The sequence below is a fragment of the Puntigrus tetrazona genome, chromosome 1 (genome assembly GCF_018831695.1).
Source record: "Puntigrus tetrazona isolate hp1 chromosome 1, ASM1883169v1, whole genome shotgun sequence".
NCBI classification, from domain to species: Eukaryota; Metazoa; Chordata; class Actinopteri; order Cypriniformes; family Cyprinidae; genus Puntigrus; species Puntigrus tetrazona.
The window spans coordinates 27,505,236-27,531,322 of NC_056699.1; the positions used below are offsets into that span (position 1 = coordinate 27,505,236).

The 26,087-nt window shown below is 37.4% G+C and overlaps 1 long non-coding RNA gene and 1 pseudogene across 1 annotated transcript; one reads left to right on the forward strand and one right to left on the reverse strand.

The window, feature by feature from the left end:
* The first annotated feature begins 805 nt into the window (after positions 1–805).
* LOC122344650 lies at positions 806–11,952 on the forward strand. The gene is made up of 3 exons (XR_006250917.1): positions 806–941; positions 1,128–1,231; positions 11,823–11,952. It is a non-coding gene; the product is annotated as an uncharacterized LOC122344650 (long non-coding RNA).
* Positions 1,480–25,640, reverse strand: LOC122344592 (annotated as a pseudogene).
* Positions 25,641–26,087: the final 447 nt, after the last annotated feature.

Here is a 26,087-nt window from a genome sequence, read left to right on the forward strand (position 1 = left end):
TGGAAAGCCTGCAAGCGTTGACACCTGGTGACATCTGATATTCTGTAAAGTCTCAGACTAGATAACACTTAACACTAACACTTTCAACTGGCTTTTGACTTTATAAAAGCTCGTGAACACTTACTGAGAGAGTGTCTGTTCCTGTTCCTCGAGCGGTTACATTGAAGTCCTTGAAGCAATAGAGATAACTGAAGATTTCATTGATGCAGAAAACAATATTGACAAAGCAGTGGTTAATCGTAAACGTTATCTCCGATATACAACGAATTAATCCTGAGTCTGTAAACGGCATGCTAACACAGGAAAGAGATGCTGAAAATGTAAATGTAATTCTGTAACAGAAATATAGGAAGAAAATATAAATAACGAACTGGTGGTGTGATGGGGCTATATGAACGTAGAGAAAAGTTCAGATGGCAATGCAATTTTCTTTTCTTTTTTACCTCAGAAAGTAGCATTTTCTGGGTGATATGGCAAAAAAAGAGAAACGTTAATCAGAACAAATGTCAGCATAATAGAAAAGTTAAACATATCATTTGATAATTATCTTTACAGAAAACATGCATGAACTACAACTACATCTTGTACAAACGTGTCCTCTGTTTGTTTCATGCAAATGTTTTATGTAGCATAATTTCATAAAGTTTTTTTTTTAGTTATTGCTTTAAAAATAATTATTTTGCTTGTTCCGAAAATACTTATAATTCAAATGTAACCCTGTTTCATAAAATACGTTAATTAAATAAAATAAAATGTATGTTAATTGCGTGTCAGTGAATCGCGGTGATCATCCAATTGCGTTCGAGTGGAACAGAAGCCCCGCCCACCACGTTAGCCGCTCGTGCTGGGCGCCATTTTAGTTTCTCTCCGAGAGATTCACGAGACGAGCAGCGGAATAAAGATACAAATGCATCTTTTGTTGTTTATTTCTTCGGATTTTGGTGAGTTCACAGTTTCTAATGTGTATAAACGGTCGTGTGCGCGCGAACTCCAGTAACGTACTCTTAAATGTAATTTCTCACGAGTTAAGAGAAGTCTGTTGTTTGATGCTAGTTTTAAAAGTTCACATTGTGTAACGATAATTCTGACGTGCTTGTGTGAACGTATTATTGCCTGTATTTATGCAGGTCAGGTTTTTCTCCAGAGCGTGAAGTTCGTTTAGTTCAACGAGTTTCGTGATGGCGAGTCAACCCTCGAGAGACTCGACTGAGTGAACTTCTCCTCAGAACGGGTAGGAGAGATCAGCTTTACTTTTCTTCAAGCGGTTGCTTAAAGCAGTGTGTACTTTTTGTGGAGACGGAGCTATTTTTCTTCCTTTTAATTTAAATTTTCTTCACACCAAACGTTCCCCGCGACTCTTTTGATTCAGATCCGATCGAACCGAGTTTAATGAACGGACTGAACTGAACCCTTCTTCTGAATTGCCTTATTTTACTATACAAATGAATGTTAGGCACACAAAAGGAGATGACAAACACGTTCTCTTTCACCGTTTAATGGACATGATGAAAAATATGCGTAGTAATAATGTAAAAACGCCAAATGCAGCTTTTATATCCATTAAAGAAAAGTAAACGGGCTCATTCTCCAGCTCCCCCAGAGGTAATAAGTTTTACAATTTTGTATTCAGCCGATCTTCGCAATCCAGAATTTGCCATTGCTGGACGCTGAGTCTTTTCTTGTCTCCCAAAAACCTTTAAAATATCTGGTTGTAATTCTGTGACTGTATATGTATGATTCCATCTTTCATTTACCTGATGATGATCTAATGAACCTTAAGGAGGTTAACCAATATGCAGTATAATATGCAGAAACTAAGTCTTCTAAGTTACTCCAGTTTTTTTTTTAAGGTTGATGTACATTTTTCATTTATAGTTTGTGTAAATTCACGTAAATTTACAAAAATATTTAAAAAGAAATACTACTGAGATCAATATCTTGCTATAATGTACAACTAAACTAAACTGTCCTGAAACTGCAGCCTACGGTTGTGCAGGAGCTATTGTTTTTTCATCATCATCATCATCATCATCTGCTGCTCCATATACAGCATTAAATTCAGATACATAACATTTAGTTTAAATGATCTTTAATGCTTACTAGAATACATCCTGTGATGTAATTAAAGGTATTAGCATCAAGCTACACTTTAACATGTATGTAATTATTAACGTATTTGCTTAAACACACACTTGAAGCTAATAATGGGCAAAAGTAATATTGCTTAAAAAAACGTAATGCTTAAATATTGGAAAGAAGAACTGCACTGCTCAGGCTTTGGAGGCGGTGGAGACAATAATTATTCATGCCGCAGTGCATGATGGGAGTTTTCACTATGGTATTACTATTACACAGCATGTATTGCACCATGAAGAATTTTGTTGATTGCCACCGTTGTAGAGGTTCATGTGCTGGTTCTTGATGATGCATCACATGTAGTTTCACATGTAGTTCATATAAACAAATAAAACAAGAAAACATTTTGGATGTGAATAATACCCTTTGATTACCTCATCATATGTAAACACCTACTACTCGCTCACTGTCCAGCGCTGATGTCGCTGCTTCTCTGATCAATCCAGCATAAACAAGCTAGTTTTATTGATTTAATCTTTATCATGGAATTACACCATTCATATGTTATCAAGAACAATTCATTTATAGTATGCAAGAGATGATGTTACATTTCCAGTAATAAAGAAATGTTAAACAGGACATCTACGCTGGAGAAGGATGTCTTGGATTTTGGAGATACCGCTGTATCGCTCCCTGTGTTCTTTCGTTTGGCTTTCTTCTTTTGTAGGCCAGTATTCAACCCAGGTCTGCTCTCCAAACATATACTGCAGACTAAAAACACCAGAAAACACTATTGAAAAACATATGAATTCATTTTTTTTAATAAGTGTACACTAAAAGCCTTTTTTTTTTAGGCATAGTTTGACTTGGTTTTCATCAGTCTGACAAATGACTCATCCAGGAATTTTATTTAAATGTCACCATAATATATTTCTAAATACATTATGATGTTAGGCTGCATTCTATAAATTCATCCGTTTATTTACTGGGTTCTGGTTCTTTTGTTCAGCTCACATAAAAGCCAGACAAAAAACTTGTATGTGACCGTATTGACAACAACCACCAGGCTATGTACAACGATCAGCCAGAAGAAGTTGACTATAAGAACTTAACAATCCCATTTACTAAAGAAACTCAAATTGATAACAGTATGAGGCTTCGTGTAGATTCCCTATCCTGTGTGCAGCTCTGGCACGTCACAAGCTGATCTGTGACAGAAGAAATTTGCCAGATGCTTTTCCAGATCTTTGGGCTGAGCTGTTGTCTATGTATTGGCGTGTTTCTCCAATGAGTGATTTCTGTCCAAGGGCTGATTTTGTTGTGCGTAGCTTTGCACAAAAGGATTTTTGAAATCTCGATAGCTGATTCTGCCTTTTCATTCAGTTTGGGATATTTCTTGTGAGGAGCCTACATGCTCAAATTCCAAACCTAAACGGCACATGTCAGCTCATGTCGAGAAAACTGAGCCTTGCAGAGCCTGATGGCTGTTTCTGATAGATCAGAAAGCAGTTCAGTCTTGTAAAATCTAAGAAATGGTCTATGATTAAGAGATGGTCCTTTTGGCAATGACCTGGCAATTTGTCATGGCCTGGTAGGAGTGTAATGAGATGGCATGGTTTCCAAAGGTCTCACAAAGTCTTTGAGGTTCGCTTGCATACTACTGAATGCGCTTAGGCATCTCTAGGCACAATGATTTAAAAATAATGCACTAATTTGATCTCGATAAGGCCACAATTCTTGTATGCGCTGTTTTTCATTCTGCAAGAACAATGGTTTTGAAAGCCTGTAGTGCATCATCCCCTTCGTTGTGATCTCTGATTGTCTGTAGCTGCTGGTTTGTCACATTCAGGTACTGTTTGGTTGATGAGTTGTACATCTTCTTGCTCTGTCAGCACACCAATGGTATCAGGAACAGACAAGCTTGAAGGACGTCCTTCTAACTAGTTGTAAAACTGATCAATGACCATCCTACACAGCAAAATCCCAGGTGTTAAATGAACCCTTCCAAAGTAAATACGGTAGTTAAGTGTTTACTGTAGTTGTGCTCTTGACTTTAAAGTATTCCATAATTTTTGGCTGCTGTAAATGAATTATAACAACCAGACAAACGAAGAGCAGAAGTCATAGGTGGAGGTGCAAATCTTTGACAATAAAGATACTGTGAAGATTACTTGAAGCCTGCCAGAAATTTCTTCTCTAATTGCATCCAGAATAGATTTAATGTCCAACACAGTTAAACTTTGGTAATAAACATGCCTGCATTCAGATCCCTCTCTCGATCACACAGCAAGACCTGTGACCAGTGAATAATCCTGGTTATATTATGGTACGTGGGCTGCAAAGTGGGCTGGAATGCCACTTCACGGACGAGGTGCTGTCAGCGTCCACGGGCGAAAACTTAATCTGAATGCTCTGTTACTGAGTGCATTATACATCTTCTGACACCATGTTTAGAACTCACTTAGGCATCAAATAAAAGGCAGACACAAGAATGCATGTGACTGTATTGACAACAACCACCAGGGCCATAACAGACGGTAGCAAACGATAACATGAGTTATTACATCCTATAACACTTTTGTGCAAAACCAGAATCCTGTAGGAAAACGCCAACACCTACCTTTCGCCGAGCTTTGTCAGGTCAACAGATTTGCCCATGACGAGGTACGACTTTCCTTTTACCAATCCTAAATGATCTCTGCAACTGGGATGAGCCAGATAGTTTGTCACGTTCGCATCCGCATTCTTATCAACGCCTACAAGACAGAAGAAGCGGTGATGCTTTTTACAGAAACATCCCACATGTCAGCCACAGTTCAAAAGTCATAACCTATTATATTTATATTTAGCTGGACACTGAATAATTAAGTGTACCTTTTCTCAGCACCAGCTCTACCTTCATGTCATAGCTGTCAAAGCCTTTTCTCAGATCCATCTCCACCACTGTGGCTTTGTAAACTGTGAAACACTTGTGTTATACTGGTGTTACATCAAAGCTGTGAGACTAGACGTCAATGGCTGAGGAAGAAGAACATGTGTGTTTACCATAATCCACACCAGCTCCACAGGCTGTAGAAAACGCTCCTGATCTATATCCCGATCCTTTTTTTGTAACTGCATCTTTCTGCGTTGAGATTTAAAAAAAAAAAAAAATACACAACACACTAACAAAACATTTTCATCCAATATAAAATTAAGTAAATTAATAACATGACTTATAACACCATATAAAGAACTCCAATCACAGCTCTCAAAAGAGACATCGAACAACATCCTAGCCCTATCTGTCATCAACTTATGATATAGCACTGAGCATGAAACACCTCCTAGCAGCTAGTTTCATACACAGTTGAATCACGTTGAATTATGAACAAACACAATGATAGATGAATTATTCCACTCATGCGTTAAAACTGAAGGTCTTCTGTGGAAAACTAGCCATTTTTCATCCATTTATCCCAAACTATATAGATACTACATAGTGTATATATATATATGGGAAGGTTTTGAATCCTAATCTCTTTTTTAAAAAACTATATAAAGACAATCCTTTTAGTGGAATCACAAAACCTCGTGAAGGAAGATGGACCTAATCTCGAAAAATAATAATAATAAATGTGATTGTTTGTCATAAGTCCTCAAAGAGTTAAAGTTAATGAGATAATTAAGAGACTAATGAAATGATGGTTGTGTATTATCGATGAACACCTGTTATTGAGAATTACAGAGTGTGCTTAAGATTATTATGCTTTTATGAAAAATGCTGAATGGCTTTTGTTAAACATGTTTGGTGAAGGAGTTTAATACCTTCTACACACTTGCAAAGATCTCCTTTGATCTTGCAAAGATCTCTCCTTTCAGGGTGGTAGAACTTTGTACAGCGTGCATCTGAAAACACATTTAATTATAAATTCTCGTGCATTGTGAAACCTTGCCAGAAAATAAATCCAAGATGCATGCAGCAAGTCATACACACTTTCAGCCTTAAACCAGAGCATTTGTTTTGCACTTTTAAAACAATGTCCTTGTGTGTTGAAATCTGTTACAGCAGAACAACTTTTGATTCGAAGCGAATTGATTTATTCCATCCACTCCATACTTCAGTGTATTATTTTCATTGGTTAATCGTTTTGGCTAAATGATATATTTTGGGTGTGTAGAAGATGCTCCTTACCTGGTGAGTAATATTCATATATTGTGACTGCAGCAGGTGGTAGCAGACCCACATTAAACATCTTGTGCATTCTGATGGAAATTATTGGTTGATCTTCACGCAAAACCTAACAATAAATCAAATGTAAAAAAAAAAAAGTGATTTTGCTCGTTATTAACACATTAAATAATAATATAAAAAAAAAATCTAATCTATGTATCTCAACTGACAAACAGCATATTTAGAGCTGTGGATGACTTCTGATTGGCTACGACATGCTTTTTTGATGGTCAGCGTTGTTTGCTGTAAATGTTGTGGCAAAAAAAAGAGGCAAAACAACAGATTAAAAATAAATGCTCTGCTATGCAAACACACACATCAAGAATCAGTGTATGAATCTAAACAACAGTGACAATCAACCAAAATAATAAACAGATCAATCAATCAGTGGCATATTTTAATCGTTGCAATGCTTCATAAGCGAGGTTTGTACTGCACTGGTACCCAGCATGCATTGCAGCATAAAGCTTTTTACTCACTATTTGTGAGGTTCATATGCTGCTGTCATAAGGATGTTGTAGTACTAAAGGTGTTGTGCATAAGACTTCTTACATTTGTTCATAGTAGTTTATTTTGCAGAATGATAACGATATTAAACTAAAACAAAACGCAGTGTCATTAAAGTGTACCCAGTAAATGAGATCAGAGAAGCAGGCCTGCTTTATGATGACTTCAATACATAAACATTTACTTAAAATACAAGAACTGTTTTATGTTGTAGCAGCCAGAAACAAAAATAGCATTAAAACATCAAGAGCCCAACTGAAGCAAATGCCACGGCTGTGCAGTAACTGTGCAGTTAATGAAGCACTTCCATCAGAATCAAGTATTAAACATTTCACAGAATATTAAAGCAAAAGCACATATTTTTCAGACTACATGAGGAAGAACGAGAGTTTGCTGACATACCTTATTTAAGTACAGGATGAGAGATCTTTGCTCTGACAGTATTTGGTTTTCATATTTCTGAATATATATGTCCTTTCCTGAAGACATCTGAGTGCAAGAAAATATCAAAAAACGCAATGCATTATCAAAATGATTTATGTTATGTCTGAAAATGTGTTGAGTTCCTCTTCTAAAAACATAAGTTTATCACCACACTACCTCTTTGAGATCTTTTTGATCAACGTAAAATCCAGTCGGTATGCTAATGTCCAGAATAGTCATGGTGGCATCGGTTTTATCACTTTTGTAGCTGCGAAGATGGAGATCAAGAACAGATGTTATAACAGTTTTGGTGTTTTCCTTCATCTTCTCATTCTGCCTTTAAGGCTGTTTTCACACTAGAGCTTTTGGTGTAAATCCAAGTCTGTTTTACCTCAGATTTATTGTTTTTGTAAAGCATCACATTTGCGACGTGGACATACCACCAGAATGAGAAAAGTGAGATGGGAACAAAGTGTGGAAATGAAACGGTTTTCCAGCATAACAAATGATTAGAACATGTGTTCACATACTAGAAATCCAGAGTGAGCTTGTACGTTTCAATGGCGTATGGTTCCGCTAAAGAAAACAAGAAAAGTAATTCAAATAAAAAGCAGCACACAAAGTATTTGAGGTTTTATTTCTGAAATTCCCCAGAAAGGGTAAGAACTTACGTTTGCTGTCTTTTTCCATCGTAACATTCAGATTAAAGGCTGTACAGTCTGTGTTCTCAGCAGGTCTGGCGTAGTACTGCGTCGTAACCTGAACACAGCAACACAACCGGTTATATTTTAACACACCTGTGTGTCAAGTTAAGGACAACACATTTGGTGCTAAATCCATTTTAACACAGGCAGTGTGTTGATATTTAACACGCTGTGTGTCATAAATCACACAGGAAAAAAACTGCTATATTTGTCTAGATTCAAACGTGTTTTGAATACTCAACATTAATAACAACAAAAGTAGTTCACAAGCACTAATGTAATGTTCTCAGAGCATCCCGCCAGAGTCATTGACATTCACTGAACGTTTCCTGAGATGAGCGAGATGTGGAGGCCTTTAAAGGATTGAGAGTCGTTATTCGGAGGATTTTCAGATCAACACACTCTGAACAGTGTTAAAGTAACACTGAAACAGAGCCGAACATTAATGACAAGCAGAATTACCAAAAGGAAAAGACCAACTGAAACACAACTACAACTGACTAAGTCACAGCCTGAGAGGAAATCTCAAGATCTCAGCATCTCCCACTTCATTACTATTGTTCAAACCTCATTTAATTACTCAGTTATCTCATGAAGTCTTTGAGGATTTGGGATTTGACTCTGCTTGGTTGTGTCTTGAAAGGAATAACTTTGGTTCCTCCACTGGTGTAATCAGCTCCTGAGTAGTAGTTGTGTTTCTGTTGGTCTCTCTTTTATTTGTTTCTCTTTCCTTCTGCTTGTTAATGTTCTTAAGTTCTTCTCTTTCAGCGTTACTGTAATACTCTGTGTTGTGGGATCAAACGCACTCTGAGTGTTATTCTGAAGAACCTCAACCCTTTAACACTACATTTTACCCTTTGCTGTTATTCAAATGTCGATAAGTCTCCCAGTCATTGCCTTACTAAAACAGCATAATTTATAATCCCCTGTTGTTAAAAATTGTTTATATGAAGCCAGATCAAAACGAAGTGCATTTATACCCAAATTTACCCACCATATAACAGCTGTATTTTCGTGCTGTCATTTTCTGGCCGCTTATGTTCTAAAATTGTTCATTGCTAGGCAACACTTTCACTCAGTGACCAAGTGATTTAATAAATAAAGACAAAATAAGTAAAGAAAGATGATTTATGGTTGCTAAATAGGTATAAGTAGTAGTGCTGGGTGGTATACTGGTATTCATATAGAATGTATTTTTCTTATGATATGCATTTTTTTTTTTATTGCAGCGATATACGGCATATACTGACTTCCAGTTATTTTTCACAAGAGCATCGAGTTCCAGCTTCATTGAGTCATAGGTCAATCTGCTTTAGAGGACATGTGATCGCATTTTACGTCACAGTACTTGTGGATATATCTGATTTACGGAGCTTCAAAATAGTGGCTGCTATCCACCAGCATTACTAAGATTAGAAGAGCCAGGATACATTTAAAAAAAAAAAAAAACTGTGTTCATCTTAAAGAAAAAGCCATAAACACCTAGCACGGCTTGAGGGCGAGTAGTTTATGGGGCAATTTTCATTTTGGGTGAACTAGTCCTTTAATAAGCCTATATTCATTAATGACTTATAATATTATACAACCCAAATATGTTGACAACTCCCATTGTCAATGCAGACTTGTTTAGCTTATATTTACCGTTATGAAAAAAGCAGAGTGTAATTTTTATTAAAAAAGCCAGGACAAAAATGTAGTTGATAACTAGATATAATCATTCCATGACATTTACACTTCCCTTGTGAATATTGTGGCATAATACAGTGAAATAATAGCCATATAAAAACAGCTGTAAAATTTTCCCTGCCATTTTTAGGGCATAAAGTGAGCCTCAGCGGTTCTAGTGTTTTTAAGTGCTCCACATCATGATCATCTCAGGAAGTGTTTGTTAAATGTCATTGACACCAGCGGGATGCTCTGAGAACACTCCGGGAACATCACATTTCTAGCGGGTAAATACCTAATACTCTGTTGTTCCTCTCCTGTAAACACATATAGTGCATGAAAACTCACAGAGAGTGGCTCTTCCAGTTCCTCGAGCAGTTACATTAAATTCCTGGCTTAGGTCAAACTGTTGAGTGAACGCAGAAGCATTTGAGGCATCAGCATACTTAAAACCTTAAGATTTCATTGATCACACACTTTTAGCATAGGTAATAAAATCACGAATGGTAAACAAAACACCCAATTCTTCATTTAATAAAACCTTATGTACTTTAACAGAAATGAGCAGCAAACAACTTAAAATGTAGCAGATGAGGTAATCCTCACCCTCTCTGTCCGTCTAAGATGCATGTTATTTCTTTGGAAAATCCATTTGACAGGTTTGCTTCTTCCTTGTACAGACAGCTCCACGTCCAGATTGAAGTTTTGTTTGTTCTTCACCTGCGTGCGATACTCTGCCACGGCCTGGAACACCATGATGGTCGCCTAGAAAAGACAGAAAAGCATTGAAATCAAGTCCTGTAGTGTCAAATGATGAGGTGTTGATGTACAGCACCTGTGTGGTTCCAGATCCTCCATAGTGAGACTGTTGTCTGCCCAGCCAGTGCACTGCCTCTCCTGCTTTATCAAACTCTTTGGCTTTCACAAGCGCCAGCACAGCATACGCCACGTCGCCTCTAGTGAGTGATGATGCTGTCCAGAGACTCTCCAATACCGACCGCCTGTTTCAAACACAACACAGCAATAGAAACACAATTGTTAAGAATTTACAGCCAAGAAGTGCTCATTACGGAGTGATGTCGGCCTGTGATTGATCGCTCAGAAGAGAAGAGCGTGAACTAGTCTACAGTATGAGTAGACAACAGAAACATTCCTTCTTTATCTCAAGCAGCTGTCATTGCACCACAATGCCTTTGTAATGCTTCAACTATTTGGGTGAGTTGCAAAATGAATCTCTTTTTGGTGGCTTTTTGACTTGACTTACCTTCTGTTGGAGTAGAGTGTTTCATCAACATTTCTTTACTGAATTTGTCGGCATTGGCCATGGCGTAGGATGCCATCGCAACAGCGTAAGGGTTGCTCAGTTGTGAAGTCGACCTTCCAAGAACGTAACAGCCTTCCTCATACTGTCAGGCAGACTCTGTAAAAGTGTGTAAAATCATAAGCGTGTGAAAAAGCCAATGTTCATTTTTAATAGTTCTAAAAAGATGTGTACTTACACCAACTGTTTGATCACAAACATCTTTGCCCTCTTGCATGGCAATCACAACAAAGGCCGTCAGAGAGGCATCGGCATCTTTGCCCTGTACATCACCCCTGGAATAAAGCAATAATAAACAGAAAATCATTAAAAAAATCAAATCAGCAAAGTTTGGTAAAAAAACTTTTTTCATGACTAGAGGACTACAGGAGATGGGTGCAACAATTTGTTAGATTTGTTGCCCTATGTTAGATCTGCTGTTTATTATTTATCATTAGTTTATTATTATTATAATTTTGGGAAAGTGATGTAAGGCCAGGAATAGAGGGTGATTATTCACTCCCCTACCAACAATTTCTGCCGCACCTGAGGCTCAAACTTGCGAACTTTGGTTACAAGTCCAACTCTAATCATTAGGCCAACTGTCCCTGTGGTCAACCAATAAGCTTATCTTATATCTTACTATAGGGACATGGTGATCTTTGCTTTTGGGGTAAAAATGTTTGTGTTGCCCAAACAATTTCGTCATGGATCACTCCAAAAACAAACAAAAACAATGAAATAAATATATAACAGCAGAATTAACTAGTACTAGTACTGAGCAAGCGTGTTCAGCAGAGTGCAATACTTTTATATATATAAGAGCAAAAGCATTGAAATATATTTTTCCTTTGTATCACTTGAACTGCATTTTGTTTAAATGCAATCGGTCATAGTGACGTTCAACTTACCACCATCTCTCTGTGAATTACAGCTGAATCCTCTTTAAAAGAGCCGTCTGACTGTTGTTTGTTGAGGACCAGCCACTTGAGGGCACTGCAGAGCACATTGTCCTCCATCACAACAAGATCCCTGGCCATGAAGAAGACTTTGGCCACGTATGCTGTCAGCCTTTAACAGACAGAAACAAATGTAACTTATTAACAAGCAACAATTTTCCACCAATAATATTTATTGTTAATCATCATCATACGTTTTAAGGAGAAATTGGAAATAATGACAGATAAAAACAAATGTAATCAATTTAAATAAAACTACCATGTGCTGCTCGGTCTTTGTGTCCATGCAGCGTAGGATCCATCTGATTTACGATAACTCAACTGCCGCTGATATCCTTAATACAAAAGGGATATATATATATATATATATATATATATATATATATATATATATATATATATATATATATATATATATATATATATATAGTAATTAATTAATCAAACTGCCCAACTAAACTACACTAATCACCAAGGGTTGAATTGGGATTTGTTCTTCAATTAACAAACAAGTAAAAATTAACAATTGTATTGTACTTGTATTTCGGCAATTAACAATTGTACCAATTGACAAACTGTATAATATAACGAAAAACGCCTCTAGTGTAAACGGGCCTCAAAATCATTCTAGATGCTGGCAGTGTGATATTTGTATAGTTATAGATATAGATACTTTATATCTGTTGTGTTCTGCTGACCTGTGTTGACATGGTTGACGGCTTCATTACGGCGCTCCACACCAACAGCATCCCACTGATTTGTGTGGTCCAGATAATGAGTGGCAATGAGAGGAAGAGTCATATAGATCATTATTGTCTCTCCATATCCAACGGGTTGGACAATAAGTCGACCCATGAAGCTTCCACTGATGGCCTGCTCGACTTCGACTGCCTGAGTGATCTCTTCAGCTGGAGAAATGAAAGAAGAAAAACCAAGCTAAGACTAACACAAATGATCAAGAAAAAACTGGAAAGAAAGAAGAGCATCCTTTAGAGTATTTTAATGGTGCGCCAAAGTAAAGACAAAGTCTCAAAACTAGATGGCACAGGCCTACGGCTTCTAGCTCAGCCTGATATAATGGACATCATTATTCATGTTCAACATTTAAAGTGTTTGCTGTAGCAGTTGCAAGGTGTCTAGATAGCAACTGAAATTTCAAATCCAAGGTAGGTTCAATACTTAAATGCTATTGTGTTTTAAAGCTTCTTAACACTTTTGAGACTGCTGCTGTACGGCAAACTCAAAGCAAAATTAACTCTATAATTGTACTCTATAAAATGAACTCTTAATTAACCTAACTTTAACTTTTTGCCGACTTGGAATTTGACTCGAGACTTGTTTGTGTCTTGAAAGGAATGACTTGGTTCCTCCTTTGATGAAATTAAAAAAAAAAAAGATGAAAAAAAAATAGATTTCTGGTGAAATCAGCTGCTGAGATCATGAGTGGAATAAACATATGGCAGGATTTTTACACTTTTACTCTTTGTCCCCTGGATTTAACACCTGTCTCTAATATACAGTCATGTGAAAAAATTAGGACACCCTTTGAAAGCATGTGGTTTTATTGTAACATTTTTAATAAATGGTTATTTCATCTCAGTTTCAACAATACAGAGAGATTAAAGTAATCAAACTAAACAATGAAAACTGAAGAAAAGTCTTTTCAAGATCTTCTGTACATGTCATTCTACAAAAATGCCTATTCTAACTGAGGAAAAAGATAGGACACCCTTGCCCCTAATAGCGAGTGTTACCTCCTTTGGCTGAAATAACGGCAGTGAGAGTTCTTGTAGCCATCTACCAGTCTCCGACATCGGTCTGAGGGAAATTTTACCCCCTCAATGCAGAACTTTTCAGCTGTGAGATGTTTGAGGGTTTCTTGCACAGACAGCCCTTTTCAAGTCACCCCACAGCATCTCAATGGGATTCAAATCTGGACTTTGACTTGGCCGTTCCCAGGACTCTCCATTTCTTCTTTTCAGCCAATCTTTGGTTGATTTACTAGTATGTTTTGGGTCATTGTCATGTTGCATGGTCCAGTTCCGCTTCAGCTTTAATTTTCTAACTGATGGTCTCACATGTTCTTCAAGCACCTTCTGATACACAGTAGAATTCATGGGGGATTCTATGATGGTGAGCTGACCAGGTCCTGCTGCAGCAAAGCAGCCCCCAAACCATGACACTTCCACCTCCATGCTTCACAGTTGGTATGAGGTTCTTTTCTTGGAATGCTGTGTTTGGTTTACGCCAAACATGTCCTCTGCTCTTGTGTCCAAATAATTCAATTTTGGACTCATCTGTCCAAAGAACATTATTCCAGAAGTCCTGGTCTTTGTCAACTTTATCTCTGGCAAATGTCAGTCTGGCCTTGATGTTTCTGTTGGAAAGCAAAGATTTCCTCCTTGCACACCTCCCATGCAAGTTAAACTTGTACAGTCTCTTTCTGATTGTAGAGGCATGTACTTCTACATCAACAGTAACCAGAGCCTGCTGTAGTTCTCGAGATGACACTTTAGGGTTTTTGGAGACCTCTTTTTAGCATCTTGCAGGTCTGCTCTTGGGGTGAACTTGCTGGGGCGACCAGTCCTGGGCATGTTGGCAGTTGTTTTGAAAGCCCTCCACTTGTAGACTATCTTCCGGACAGTGGAATGGCTGATTTCAAAATCTTTTGAGATCTTTTTAAATCCCTTCCCAGACTCATAGGCTGCTACAATCTTTTTTCTGAAGTCCTCTGACAGCTCCTTTTGCTCTCACCATGGTGCTCACTCTCACTTCAACAGTCAGGAGCACACCAAACTAAATGTCTGAGGTTTAAATAGGGCAAGCCTCATTCAACATGCAGAGTAACGATCTACTAATTATGTGCACCTGGTGTGATGTACCTGTGTGAGATCTGAGCCAATTTAAGAGGGAATACATGTGAGGGTGTCCTATCTTTTTCCTCAGTTAGAATAGGCATTTTGTAGAATGACATGTACAGAAGATCTTGAAAAGACTTTTCTTCAGTTTTCATTTAGTTTGATTACTTTAATCTCTCTGTATTGTTGAAACTGAGATGAAATAACCATTTATTAAAAATGTTACAATAAAACCACATGCTTTCAAAGGGTGTCCTAATTTTTTCACATGTATCTGCTTGTTTTACACTCTTTGGTGACCAGGTGGTGCTGTGAGCAAACAAAGCCTCCAGAAATGAACCCTTTTGTGAACAACTTGGCTGAAATCTCCACAAGCTTAATTTAACAATGGACTTCATTTCTCTCAAAATAAAACATGAATGCAACTTTAAAGAAATAAACAAATGAAATCATCCCTTTCCTTACCGGTAATGAAGATGTTAGTGTAAGCAGGTGTGTCTGAAACCGATCAGCCGGTATGGCAGCTTTAAAAACGAAAGGATTTTCACCTGATCCATTTGGGAAGAGAAAACGCAGAAAAACAGCAAGATGGAAGAATGTTTAAAACCCCTTGACTCTGGTGTTGAGTAACAACAGAAGTATAACACAGTGACGTTTTCGCGTGGTTCCCAGCAACTCTCACCATTCTTATTAGGATTGAGCTCCACATTTGCTTCACGTATTATACTCAGCACACCCTCAGGCTGAAAGAGAAAAAGAGTGTAAACTACCAGCTTTTGTTGCTCTAGTTCAGGGGGAGCCACGGTCCTGGAGAATTCAGCTTCAAGCATAATCAAACAAGCTAATAAATGTGTTCAGGATTATTAGGGCTTCAGACAGGTGAGATCAGAACCGGATCAGACTCTACCCCTGCTTTAGTTCATGCAGGTGTTTAATCTTGCTCATGAGCTCGTGGTGATAATACTGTGAAATCAAATTGTTGATTGGGATGACATTCATTGATCATTGCATTAACATCTAACCAAATCGAATGAAACGGAAGTGCAGAGAAGTGACAGATTTCCCATCAAACCTACCACCACCTTCAGCGTCTTTCTCACTCCATCTTCAAAATCTAATATCGAAGCTTTCACCTCAATATCATGATCTCCCGTCGTCATGGGAATAATCACGTATGAAACTGCTACGCTGGAGTCCTTATCAACTGATATTATTGTTCTGTATTTTCCTTTCTTCCAGGCAGAGCTGCAAACATCTTCTGTCTCCATGAACTCCACACGCACCTGGTGAAAACATTTATTTATATAGAATGAGACTCAGATTTGACAATAAAAAAAACTACAGAAGAAAAAAAAACTTACCAGGCAAACAATAGTATGATGTAAGCAAAACTACAGAAGCGCATTTTCCAAAAAATACATTAAACAATTCTCAGTCTGAAAGCATATTAAATGCAATACAAACCCAACAGAATAGGAATAAAGCCATGAATCGTTTAATTTGTGTTCCTCAGAGCAAATTATACGGTAAGGGAGATAATTAATAATAATATCAAAAAGAATAATAATAATAACAATAATCACATAAGTCATAATGCACAACCAGTACCAAATTTTATCAAAGGAGGAACCAAGTCATTCCTTTCAAGACACCAACAAGTCTCGAGTCAAATCCCAAGTCCTCAAATAGTTAATGAGATAATTAAGTGATTAATTAAATTACAAAGGATCACATGTTGATGTTTTACTGGCTAAAATGATTACGCCACCCTTGATATAAGTGTTTGCTTTAGTTGGGCTCTTGACCCTTGACTCCAGTTTTAAATCTCTCTCTGTAGCAATTTAGATTAGATTAGATTCAACTTTATTGTCATCACACAATGTACAAGTACAAGGTAACGAAATGCAGTTCAGGTCTAACCAGGAGTGCAATAAGCAGCAAGTGCAGGATACAGGTACAATATAAATTACAAAGACAAAGATAAATATGTACAAATTAAATTACAGATGAATTTACAGTTCGTGTGGTGTTGAGAAGCAGAGAGATCAGTGCTGGACAATGAGCAGATGTTAGCTGTTTTTATGATGAGATAATTATCACAAGCTGGTTTGGGTGGCAAATGAATCTCAGCAGAGGAGACAATCAACAGAATGCTTCGTACTGCAATGCATGCTGGGTAACATCCGAATAAAAATATTTATTGATATTTATTAATATAAATATGTATTAATATTTATACTCTATAATTGTTATAACTATTAGTTTAGAAACATGCATGGCAGTTACTGAAATTTAATGCATTACAGTAACATACTTTAACATGGCTAAAAACTGTACAATTACAGTAACCTAAAGGCAAATGTGCTAACAGTATTTTACAGGATAATTTTTACTACACCATAATTATATGCCAAAATAAAAAAAAAATAATAAGTACTTAAAGTACTAAAAGTGAAGCTGCTGTCGGATTATTACTGTAAAATTACAGTGAAACATTTTATGATGTAGTACATGATTTGATTAAAGCATAATTGGTTGCTATGGCTTTAATTTTTACCTCATATGTTTAAATATCAAATGAGATCTACCTTCTTCAGTTTAACTGGGGTGTAGTTGTGAATAATGGCCTTGATTTCCAGTTGTTCACCGCGCACAGCTGAGTAAGGAATCTTGAGATCAATAAAAAATCTCTTAGAAAAGACTATCTCCTCAGGTTCTGCCACACAGATGCCTTTGGGACACAAACAACAATAGAAGTTCTTAAAGTAACAGCTCCTGGATGCTAATGTTGCTTTTCAGAGCATATATATTGGGTTTGCAGCTTCTTCTTACCAAGTGTTGAGACAGACTGACAGCCAAGATCTGCCACGTAGTGATAGAGTCTTTCAGGTAGATCAGTTTATTTGTGGCTGATGTTGATTCACTGAAAAATGAGCAAGGAAAGACTTGCGTGATTCAGTTCAATACAATAGTGTTGTCTAAAGAAACAGACTCTTACTAGTAGTTTCCATTGTTATTGGGTAGATCAATCTCCTCAAAAAAACAGCTCTCAGGGAACTGTGTGCGTGAGACAATATCTTCAGAATCTGTATAACTGCCATCATCATCATCTGTTTTTCACAGAAACAATCATTAATATCTCCAGCATCTGTGGATACATTTATTGCTATCAATATATCTTAATAAATATAAATGCATATCTGTTTCTTAATTCATCAATGTATTTAATTCAAGGGCAAAGCCACATAAGGACTGGAGTAACACTGCTCAGTCAACACGTGAGGTCATGCAATGATCACAGTGACATCACAGCAGGGCTGTCCAAACTCAGTCCTGGAGCGCCGATGTCCATCAGAGTTTAACTCCAATTTACCTCAACACACAAGCATGAAAGTTTCTAACATGCTTCAGGTGTTTAATTAGAGTTGAACCAAACCTGGACCAGCCCTGTCATACAGTGATCCTCACAATGCGAGTAATATGTGAGCTAATATGTGTGGTGATGGCCAGATGAAGCCTCGTGAAGACAGGAGCTTTTCAGTTTTTCTTAAAGGATTCATTTCTGGAGGCTTCGTTTGTCAGAGGTGGAAGCTCAGGGGGACAAAAAGCAAAAAGTCCTGTTTATTCCAGCTATGAACTCAGCATCTGATTTCACCAGAGGAACAAGTCATACAAGTCAAAGGTAATGAGATAATTAAGATTAAATGATGATTATGCACTAGTAGTGAACAACTGCTTGTTATTGAGAATTAGAGGACCAGATGGTGATATGTTGAAATGATGCCACCATCATGGAGATCAGTGTTTGCTTTAGTTAAAATCAGATGATGGCTATAATTGATAAAATACACCAAACTGAGAGATTCAGGTGAAATTATGTTGATATCAAAACATAAATCAACACCACCTGATTTCTTTATTGGTTTGGGGGTGTTCCATGTAAACAACAAAAATATTAATTTGTGAATAGGTTGACATAACGTGCATGCATATTAAATTTTTGCAGGTAGTCTTTTTTGTGCAGTGAATATTTTTGTTGAAAGTGCACATTTTATGCTATTTTACTTTTTTTTTTTTTTAAGGTTAATCGTAAACATTTAATATGATTAATTCTATTAATTAATCAGAAATATTGATTGTAATGTTTTACAATCAATATTACATATGGCAGTACTTTTCTGACCCCTGGACTTTCCACCTCTGAACATATTTAACAGCAAAGATGAACTCTGAAAACATTTCTAATATTTAAATGAGTTGATTCAGAATTGCTGTTTCTCACCCAGTGATCGCCGCCTTCTCTTTGAAAGTAAGGGACACGCTGGTGCTAGAGGAAAATTCATTATATACAGTATATAGGTAACATTAAGTGGATAAGAAGAAAAGAGAGCATAGACAACTTTGATGGAAGGTTTTGATTCGTATTTTCTCAGCATTTTTGCCTTTATTATTGATGAGACAGTGGCATCTTCAATTGGCTGCATTCAGACTAATGCACAGATCTATTTTTCGGTCTATATCTTGATATATCAGATCCATCCTACTCTGTATAACTGACTATGTTTACATCGATTTCATATAAAAGTACTGAAAAATTCATTTAGTGCATTCAACTGCAGTGGCGATCAGTTGCTCCAGAACAAGCAAATAAAAACCGCATGTGAAAGTCTGTTAGTGCATGACTTTCATGCATCTATAAAGTACTGCATTCCAAACTATTAATGAAAGTATATCTAAATTAAAACATGGTGGGTGGAAGCACATACTTTCAAGCAATGTGCACACGTCTCACAGCAAAATTCTTTGCAATAAAGCTGCCTCAATTGTCTACTGTGCCCATGACAAAAAAAAAACAAGCTCAGAACAGAAGTAAAAATTATGATGCATCGGAGAATATATATATATATATATATATATATATATATATATATATATATATATATATATATATATATATATATATATATATATATATATATATATATATATATGTATGTATATATATATATATATGTATATGTATATATATATATATATATATGTATATGTATATATATATATATATGTGTGTGTGTGTGTGTGTGTATGTGTGTGTGTGTTACAAATACACATATATACTTGTTCTGGTGTTGGTTCCTCCTGCAGTGTTGGACACAAACATCAGACCTGCATCGTGAAAACCCCATACTGTCCTTTCCTCCTCCTGCTGTACAGCCGGTGTCATACTGCTCTATGACGTCCCCAGATCTAAAGAAACAGACCATTTACAAACAAATCTCAAGCATCCAATGACTTTCGAGGAGCTGATGAATGCCCTTCACCTTTGTCTGGGTGAGTCTGTTCTTGTTAAGGACATGCACAGCCTTGTCAACCACCACCAGACCAACTTTAGCTCCAGGATCTCCAGTGATCTGCAGCTGAACATCATCTCCTGTGCTGTAGGTATTCCTATTATCCTTCACCTCAACCTTGAGCTGTCATTAAAACAAGACATGCTGTGTCAAGAAAAAAAACTAGCTGCTTGGCACAACAAGTTATTTGGTGATCTTACTTGACCCACCGTTCCCATGCACGTGTCCTTCACATCGACCCAGACTGAATCAGACACCACTTCAGACGAGCCCACATGATAATACGCCACAAAGCGGAAGGACGGTATCATGTCTTTGGTTACAGTCACAGGCACAGCCACTAGAGATTGTTCATTTGGCTTAAACCTGCCTACTTCTACAATCTGACCTTTACTTAAGATCTAAAAATGATACAGATGACAAAATAAACATATTAATTTACTCATAATATTCAATATAATACAAAAACTATACACATTTTACTCAAACAATGACATCTCTGCTTGAACCATGACATGACTGTTTCTCACCATGTATGTGAAGTCCTGATCTTTAAATCCTGGACTTCGTCCGCAATTAGATAAACTGTAATTTGATCATGAATCTGAAGCTGCAGAGCATCAATGATAATATGCAGGTAGTTTTGGAGCCGTCTTTGGGCTGGTAGGCCTGAGCTGTCATCTTCTTCACTGCCTGCTGATCGTCTCTTAATTGTGGGTCTACGGTCTTTGCCTGGAAATCATAAGTATTTCGTTTCTGATGTGCTAAGTACAATGTAATATAATATAATAAACAGCTGCACTGCTTGTTTAACATCAATTAACTCATTTATTTTACACTAGATCGCCAGTGAAGCTGACAGATCATCAGTGCTGTCGAGATGGCAGGTCTTACAGTGATCTCAAGTGTTGAATATAATCCCAGAGTGTTAACAGCAACCTTCGCAATGCCATTGGTTTTTGTTTTGCCTCTGACTGGCCCCTGATTGCCCATCACTTCAACTTCCACATTTACAGCAGGTGTCTGGTCAATGTTTGATACATAGACCTGTTGTAAAACCAAGTAAAAAAAAAAGAAGGAATTCTCAGTTCCTATAACCTTTAAGCTTCTCAAATATCTAGTCCAGCAGTTCACCCCCGCCCAAACTGACCGTTCAAGCAGTGATCCTCTAACAAGATGCTAATCCTAAATCAGGTGTGTTAAATAAGAGAGACGTGCAAAATATAGGGACTGTATACAAGGACTGTCATTTGAGAACCGCTGATCTAGCTGGGTGTCTTATACCAAGACAGTGAGGGGCATCCCAGGTTTGAAGAAGTGTGGTGTTTTTGAAGTGGATGGTGTACGGGACGTCACAATCTGAATGCCTCTCCTTTCTGCTTCCACCATTTCACTTCCTGAAACACAAACGATGATCTTCTCACACACATGCGTGTAAACATGTGCATACAGATGTACAGTATCTGTTGAGTCTTACCACTTTCTGTTAAAAGACTGACAGAAACATAGATCGACCGTCCAACCAGCTGGTTAATGCTTGGAAAGGTCTTTTTTAATCATCTCATCGGTCAGTTCTGCAGCGCCTTCTCCATTCTCAATCTATTCATATCCAAGAAAAACAGAAATATCAGTCTACAATATGTAGTGAAAAGCTGTTGTGTTTAAATTTTCACTCTATATAGGTGAGAAGAAATTAGATTGAAGACATCGCTCACCTCAACTTTTTGCAGAGAAGTAGGAATACTTGTTTTCTTCTCACCATTCCATCACACCAAACACCACTTAACGCATTTCCATCTACCTTCTGTCCAAACAGATACCTATAAAGCACATCAAAACTCTGTTGAATGTTTATTAATTATTATTAGCACTAGTTACATTTTATTTCAGCTGGAGTATCCTAATGAAGTGTGGTGGTTTAGTCATGTTCGTCTTACTTGGCCTCAATGTCGACTGTCAGACTGTCATCAAGCACATGGAAGAATGACTTACTGGGCTTTAATTTCACATCGAATGTTGGAAGCACTAAAACCAAACCAGACACACAAATGAAGTAAAACATACTTTGACTTGTCCTTTTCTTACACATGTTGATTAATCACAGCTCTCACCATATTCTTTAACCTCAAAGTCTGCAGTAAACGTCTTCTGAGGAGTGTTTGTAAAAAGTGTGATAACCTGCCAGATCCCAGAGCTGAAACAAACACAACACATACAGAATCATGCACGTCTGCCTTCATGGCCGTTTTTGTACGACATTTCCCTATTGTTGAAGTTGTGGTTTCACAAAAAGCTTCAGTCCTGACAGTGTTTTTACGTACGTGGCAATCTCAGGAATGGCATATTTTCCGGACTTCATCCCTTTGACTGGAAAGATCTTCTCTGATGAAACTGTGATGCCTTGAGGATTCTTCAGAAACACAGAAATCGGTATAAAAACTCTTGGGCTGCTGAGATCGTCAGCGTAATGAAGCCCATTACCAGTGTTGTATCAGTGTTAAGCTGATACAGTGCCAAGACCAAGTTGTGTTTCTTTTTTCTTCAGTGATAATGATTGCTAACAGAAGGTGTTCATTACATAATTTAATTAGCTACTTAATTATCTCATATTAACTTTGATCAAAACTATATTAATTATAACTCGATGCTGGACTCGGATGCAACGCTGAATATTACAGTTGAAATCTTTTATCTCTTGTGTGTGTGTGTGTGTGTGTGTGTGTGCGTATGTGTGTGTGTGTGTGCGCGCGCGCGTGTGTGTGTGTGTGTGTGTGTGCGTGTGTGTGTAAATGTGCATGTGTGTGTGAGTGTGTGTGTGTGAGTGTGTGTGTGTGTGTGAGTGTGTGTGTGTGTGTGTGTGTGTGTGTGTGCATACCTTGATTTCAACTGTGATTCCAGACTGACTGAGTTCCAGGTTGGGTGTTAGGGAGAAAATCCTGTAATGAACTGCAAAGGAAGTACAAATATATCAAATAAAATCAAAGTGTGTGTGTGCGCGTGTGTCTGTGTGTATCTATGTGTGTGTGTTATAGCTCAGGGATGTCCAACCTTCTTCCTGTTTCCAGGAGATCTACCTTACTGCTCTGATCAACCCTGATCAAACACAACTGAACCGACTAATTAGGATCTGAAGTCTGATAGTGGTGTGTACACTGCCAGCGTTTATCACACGCTTGTGTATTGCAAAACAGAGCATTGTTATTTCTGGCTCATATTTCCATTGTTCTCCTTCAAACACTATGCCATCCCACATGAAAGAATACTCTAGTTATTTATTGAGTACTGCAGCGTTTCTGAACCATGCTACAGTGAAGTGTACACACGTAAAATGATTCACTATATTTACTCCATAAAACTATCGATTAATTAAACACATTAGAATGAATTAGAATTAGCCGAATGAAATGCGATGAAAAGTAAATTTTAAACTAAAATATTTTAGAAGCAATATTATGAATTAAATTTAACACATGAAAAATGAACTAGAATTAACCAAATGAGGATGTATGAGATGTTATATCCCAGACTTGGCAGCAGTGGACAGGTGCTAGAAGTTAAGAACTGAGAGAGGTCCTAGCTGCACCGAGACAGCTGAAGAGAAGGTGGAGAGATATGGCTGAGTGTTTTTGATTGTACTATTCACACTTCATAGAGATTTGTGAACAGTCCGTAGAACTTCCTTACCTGCCTGATGTACTGAATTGCCACATAGACCAATCATTACCAATCTGTCCATCATAGACTGTGAGACTTTGTGCGGATTTTTTTTTCAGTGACTAAGCAACAAATACATTTTTGGCTGGCCAAGACTAAAGGGTATCTGACTATTAGGGGGCCTCCCTAGTTGAATTCATCATTTCAATTTTGTGCTCAATGTTTTCCGTTTCACAATGTCTTTAAGCTTAGATGAAGTCAAATTTACATTTCGCCCGTTGACTGTTTTATTGAATCTCTTTAATCTTCAACCGACTAAAGACATAAACGGTAGACTTATCAATTTATAAAAACAGTTTACTCCTTATTCAGATTTTTGCTTTTGGATATAAACACTCAGACACAAAAATGATGTAAAAGTTGCTGGTTACCAGAGCGATCATGTAGGGAATATTTTCACCAACAGAGGGCGCTGCAAGCTACACTGAGTCCGTAATTTTTACCTCGTTGTCGCCATCTCTGTTTGAAAAAAGTGGCATTGCAGTTATTTGCAGAATTATATCCCATGTGTGGTTTGTGCTTCATGAATCTAAGGTTTTGAGGTGAATGTGTAGCTGATTCGCCAGAGATCAGAATAATCACAGATTCTAAATCACGTAGTAGTAAGTAGTAAGGGCACTATTTAGGAGTTGGCCATTTTAAGGGCGGTCTCAACCACAAAATGGAGCATCGGCACTCACTACCAGAAATAACATCATATAAATATATTTAAATCTCAAAAATTTAGCTAATATTAACATCATTAATGGTCTGTCTTATCCTTGGAATATATTGACGTAATTATTCATTTAGTGAGGTTAGGCTCATAAAATTATGTGAGTTTCCATTGTGGGATTTTTAAAGGGAAATATTTAATACAGTAAAATATTTAAACAGGATGATAGCTGGAAGATATCAAATACGGACGAATCCTGGAAAAAGGGAGTGTTGACAGTTAAGGTCTTTGAGGATCCTGCTATCTTGATAATTCCAAGGGATTGTGGAGACAAGAGAGAAGACGCCACTCTACTCAAAATGTCATTTCTACCAAGATTTCTACCACTATGTTTTCTAGGTCCTCTGAACAACATATTGATTCAGGGACCCTTGAAGAAATGGTATTTTCAGCAGGGTGACTCTGGGCTTGTGCACACATCCCATTATGATTGTAAGTTCACATTGTGCATTAATACACTCTGTATTCGTTTTGTATAATGTTTGTAACACTTAATTGGTACCTGTGCTAGAAGGTGTGTAGATGGGCTTGTCTGTTTGTACAAATATATATCCAGACTGGAATGAGACCATGACCACTTTCTCCAGAGTGATGGTAGGAAACTCAGCTTGTAGATACACAAACTGCTTCTCCAGAGGATCGTCAGAGAATAAGTTCTGATCATCAGGGATCTAAATGACAGAAAATGAATTAGTACTCTACCAGTTTTGAATATATATATATATATATTAGTAATACAAACTAAATTGGATATGATGCATTACACAACTAAACGGTCACCTTTATATCTGTAAGGATCTGGAAATTGCTGGCTGCAGTCAGTGTCACTGATTTGGACAGTATCTCCTTGTCTTGTTTTAGGTAGTTCTTAACCATGATCTTCACGTTCAGGTCTCCTCCAGAGTAATCCTGAGCCTCCAGAAATACCTTCTGAGAGAACCCACCCTCAGCAAGTTAGGAGCTGACAGAACGTTACTCTGAGGAGATCAAATCAGAGCGTTTGAGAACAGATCCGTTAGTGACTCCGTGAACAAACAGTGTTTGATACTCACAGCGGGTCACATAGTGTGAGGATCGGTGAGGAGAGAAGAACAACAGTCAGAAACAGCAGCTTGACGTCCATCCTGACCGTCTGTGTGTCTCTTCCTGTGAGTGCACAGATTTCTCGTAAATGACCTGCAGAAACAAGTTGTGTAAATTCAACCTTTAAAGTAAATTGGCAGCTGTTCTGTTGATCTTTTAAGGGTCAAAAAATGGACGAATAATATATAATGCCATGCAAATATGTCCTAGATGTTTCAGCTCAACACCAGTGTTGGAAAACCAGAAGACATAGAGTAAAAGTGTTGTCTATTCCAGCCATGAACTCCAGCTGATTTCACCAGAGGAGGAACAAGTCATTCCTTTCAAGACACAAACAGTCCTTAAAGAGTTAAAGTTAATAGTTGTATTGGTACGTGATAAAAAAACAACAGCAACAAATCATTTTGTTGATAAATAATTTTTTTAATACCACTCATCCAATCATCCTAAAAAAATTCCATTGGCATAGAATCTATAAAAGGATACAGGAAGTATTTAGACACACACTGACTTCAAGAT